The following is a 5,065-nucleotide window of genomic DNA, read 5'->3' as shown; positions in this document are numbered from 1 at the left end:
ATTTTAAAGGTGGATAATATGTAAAATGATTCTTACCTTGACAGGTTACTTTTAGTCATAAGAAGGAAATATGTATTCAATTATAAAAAATGAAGGTCAAATGTTTTTTATATAATGAATTATGCTAAGGCTTACATTTATCAATTAGTAGAAATGAATGATGAAGAAATGACAAGCAACAAAAAAATCCACTTCAGTTTTTCATAGCATCTTTGTAAGCTAAACTAATTTTTTCATCTAGCAGGGTGGCTTTCAAAAAGGACATCATAATCATTACTAGCTCCTTTACTAAGTCTTCATTAAAAGAAAATAAAATCATATACTTGGAAGATTGTAAAACATACTTACTAGTTCCTGGACCAAAGAAAGAGATATTCTTTACCCCAAAAGACTCAATTGATCAAGTGTCATTTCAACATCACACATAGATCCATTTGACCTTGATGCAATGAGATTTAATGCATCATTATCTATTTCTAGACCTTCCTGTAATGCAATTGCCTGCAATTTTTTCACAATATCAATTTCTTTTAATTTGGGAAATAAAAATTTCTGGCACTTGGATAGAACAGTATGGGGTAGGCATTTTATATTCTAAGTGGTGAGAATAAAGACTATATTCCAAGGTATTTCATCAAGTACTTTTGAGAATTTATTCCAATCATCACTTGACAAAGTATCACAGTTGTCGACTATAAAGACTCCATAACGAGAGGATGGGGAATAAGTAACCACATTTTCAAGGGCTATCTGAAAACTCTCAAATGCCTGGGAGCCAATGCCACCAATTTATTTTACATCTAAATTCTTACCAAGACTTTGAGTTAAACATGAACAACAGAGTCCACAAGGTCATGACAGATCCAGAGAATGGCAGTTCATGGTTGTTGAAAATATTCTAGCAAATGATGTTTTACTTGTTCCTTGAGGACCATGGAACACATAAACTAGGGAAATATTTCCCCTCATGAGAGCCAGAGCAGCTAAATTTTTGTCAACCAATTCTCCAAATGTCTTTGGAACATACTTCTGAGACAAGCTCCTACACCTATCTTGAGATCTCAAACAACCACTGCCCATAATATCTTGTCCATGTCCATAATGACCGATCAATCTTGTTTCAGAAACCATGTCAATATTTTGTCTGAAATGGATTTTATGGTCAGCATAGAGATCTATCTCACCTAAAATCATTCTTCCTTATGTATTTGTATCTGCACTTTCTTGAGACCCACCTGGCTCCATTAGTAGGGGAAGTGACTCAGAATCAAAATCTAAAGAAGAAATAGAATGATCAGATGTTTCTAATGCAACAGAAAACACCCTTTGAGAACTATAATATATTTGTGATGCAAGCCCTTCAATTTTCATGTGGCTAAATCTAAAAGCCCAAATGAGAGGCTCCTACCTACCAAATCCAATATATATTTTCCTCTATCATTTTTTCTAGGCCAACTGTCAAGAATCCCACAACCCTTTTTGGGAAAATCAATGATTGTTGATTTCCCACTTCCTGCTTGAAGTCTAGTCTTTTGTGAACCTGTGAAATATTTGTTACTAATCCCACCATGACTACCAGAGTTCAAAGCAACTGAAACTGATAAATATTCATAACACTCTCTATCTTCTCTGTGAATGCACCTCTTAATGCCTTTTAACTTGTGTTTTCTTGACCTGTCCAATTCCCCTGCTGGACAATTTGGGTGATAATGTGATTCAAAGTGAGAATTTGAACAATCCTTATCATCAATTGGTGAGCCTTTCTCTGCTTCTTCATAACAGATTCTATCTTTCCTTATACAGTCATTATTTTGAAAGAGGTGTGGAGAAAAAAACTTGAGATCATTTACTGCTTTGTTTTTCAACTTACCATCCAAAGTATTTGATATATTGTCTTTATGTTATAGCTCCAAACCTCAACCTTGATGTTTGTGATGCTGCACTCATGGCCTAGGGCAACCCCTCCTTCCAAAACTAGTCCAAATACTCAAAAAATTGTGTTTTACTCCCTATAAGCAACATTGCCCTGAGCTAAATGCGTGTGTACGCGGGACTGTGTATACCCAACCTGTGTATATGTCTTTAAACACTTAAAAAAAGATTTTGGGTGGAGATCATAGGTTTTACCTGCTGATTACCTATTAGTGCCCATGGCCTAACTGTTCCCAACGAATTCCCAAGTAAAAAACTACTTTGGGAGAAGTATAAAAAGGCTTCAATGGGAAGGCCTAAGGGAGGAGAGAATAGAGAGAAATATCACTCTATTGAGATTTTCCCTGACCAGGTCTGAAGATCCTTGTGCTTTTAGCACTTCCCCCATTTACAGGAAACCCTTGTTGCCTTGTGTGATGATGTCTTTCTACTTGAGAGATCATGGAGTAAGTCATGGAAGGAGTTTGTTTAAGGCTTGAGACTGGATGCATCCAGAGGACGGTTCCACTGGAGCCTGCAAAAGGACGAATGAGGTGAAATTATTCCTTTCTGTACTTTAGTTATTTATAATAAAAGAAAAACTTGTCTTGTTCCTGATATAAATCTTCTTAATGTTCATGATGTTAATGTTGTAATTCATATGTGAATGGTTGTTTTTAATTGTATAACTAACTACCTTTCCTTATGTTATGAAGATGATTTCTTTATGATTCTTGGTCAATATATTGTTGTACTTTCTGGAGTTGTCTGTTTTGCGGGCTAAAGGACTAAAAGGAACTCGAAGAGGGTTTGGACCTTGACTGGATTTTCTCAAACGAAGGACCCTCAGGTGGACCCATTTTTCGTACAATTTGTTTATATTAGCATCATGGTTGTATGGAATGTGTGTTTCTCTCTGTAAATAACCTATGATCTGCTAGGGTATCAACCGAAGACACTAGGGGAATTTATCCCTCAACAGAATTGGCGACTCCACTAGGGACAAAAGTATTTTTGTTCCTAGTTTGGGTTTATTCAAGCCAATCAGGGCTCAGCTATCTATTTGCTTGCTATTACTGTGTATTCTGTTCCTGTAGGAACTTGAATTGTAATTTTGATCAGTTTCTTCAGACTATTTTTTTGTTTTTTCTTGAAATCTTATATACGTTGTTTTTCCAGTTTACAGAAGCATATATATGCATGTTTCCTTAAGTAAACTTGCATATATGCATGTTTCCTTAGGCTGAGTTGCATATACACACAACTGTGCATTAACACAGTCGCGTATATCTTGTAATTTTCAATATTTTTCAAATCTTTTTGTTTCTGAATGTCTGTCTGCTTGTTTCATTCAGTCCTGAACAATTACTTTTCTGTGCCAGTCTTTAGTTTTACAGCAAGTATCTGATTTTAAATTGTCTTTGATTGTGAGAAGTGTTGGTCTTGTTTTTTTTCTTTTGCAAGAATCATCATCTTTGTTTAAGCACGCAATATTTCTTGCTAGGAATCTTGGTTGTTTTGATCCTTCAGGGCAGAAAGATTGATCTCAATCTTTGTGTCAAATCTTGTTTTGGTGACCTTTTGTGTTTGCTTGTCAAAACTACATTTTTGTGACCATCTACTTTTCTTGCTTTCCAAAAGTTGTTGATTGACACTTTCTTGAAAATTGTCTTTTTGATCTTTTGGTCTTTGTTGCCAAGCTCTTATTATTGCTTTTGATTGTTAAGAACATCTCGAAAGACATTTTTTTGTTGAGTTTTCATCCATTTTGTGTTGTCAGCTTGCAAAGTGTTTTATTGTTGACTTTTCAATCATAAAGTTTTAGTCTTGTTGAGAGAACTTTTGAAAAGACATTTTAGTTTTTTCTTTTCAAGAAAACTTCTTAAAAAACTTGGTTTTGCTTTCTTGAACTTTGTTTTGATTTAGTTTCTTTTAGTGGATGAAAGTGCATTTTTGTTTGTCTTGAAACTTTCTTTTAGTATAGAGACAAAAACGAGCATTAGCAACTCATATTCCATCTAAAAGAAAAAGAAAAGAAAAATTTGTTGCTTTCTTTGAACTTCCTCTGAACCTAGTAGAAATTTCTTTCATCGAAGAACAAAAAGAGTGCATTTTCCTATAGTTTGGTTTTTATTAATTTCTTTTCCGTCAAAACACCACAAGTTTCATTTTCGCTTATCCCTTGACTTAAGAACAACCCATTTAGAAACAAGCGCTAATTAAAATATGCTAGAACTTTTCATAATTGTCAAGTTAGAAACACCAACAAGTTTTATGATATTTTAGGGCCTTGGATTAGGCGAGTGGACAGAAAACTCTCTATGGCCATTTAAACTGTCAAACATAGGAGTCTGAATAGTGAGTGAAAATCCAATAGCATTAGGAAGAGCAGGAAAGCTCCGGATCTGGGAGTTAAGCACGAGGGTTTTTGAAGATAAGGAAGAGAGATACCCCCTCTCCTACTTGTCAAATCTAACCTCAAGATTGTTCTACCTGGCTTCTGATACGAGTTGGTAACCTTAGTTGCTACTCCTAGGGATCTACATAGCTGGCTACGGAGGGGAATCCCGTGGCACCTGAGGTCGACGTTGTATCATTCTCAATGGTATTACTGGAGGGCACCCTTGCGAAGCCTGGGGGCTTGCACCGGCGCAGGCTTTTGTTAGGAGGTTAGCGTAGCTTCCTCTTTTACCTTTGCTGGTAGGACCGGGACTTCATTATCCCAAACTATTTTTGGAAGGACCCTTACTTCACTTTGTTATATTTTGGTGTCCGATCCTCATCACCCAGAGCGGAAATACTCGAAATTTGTTTGACTGGCTGATATCTTTTAGAGACTTTTTAGTGTGTGCTCTGTGCTCTTAGTTGGCCTAGCTTTCATTTTCTCTTGAGTCTTTAGCTAGAACTTAATTGAAAAATTCAAAGTGGCTGACCGATCACCTAGATGGTCTCGAAGACTTCGTGATCTTTCACCACCAAGTTTAGAGCCTTCTCCTAGAAGAAGCAGAGGTAATACTGCCGGTGGGTTTCATCTTGTGGCAGCTGACGCATTGGGGATTGATCCTCCTCATAGGGACATTAGTGATCAAAACAGGCCTAGTACTTCTGCAGACCAAGAGAGGAACACTCTAGTTCTTTCTCGAGTTCTCTTTCA

At 36.4% G+C, this 5,065-nt stretch overlaps 1 pseudogene; it reads right to left on the bottom strand.

Moving 5' to 3' along the window:
• Positions 1-315: 315 nt before the first annotated feature.
• On the bottom strand, positions 316-2,771 carry LOC149151206 (protein STICHEL-like 3 pseudogene; annotated as a pseudogene).
• Positions 2,772-5,065: the final 2,294 nt, after the last annotated feature.

This window comes from Pinus tabuliformis, chromosome 9, assembly GCF_031772625.1.
Source record: "Pinus tabuliformis cultivar Carrire ecotype Pingquan chromosome 9, CPIR1, whole genome shotgun sequence".
NCBI classification, from domain to species: domain Eukaryota; kingdom Viridiplantae; phylum Streptophyta; class Pinopsida; order Pinales; family Pinaceae; genus Pinus; species Pinus tabuliformis.
This window is presented reverse-complemented; position numbering and strand designations above follow the sequence as displayed.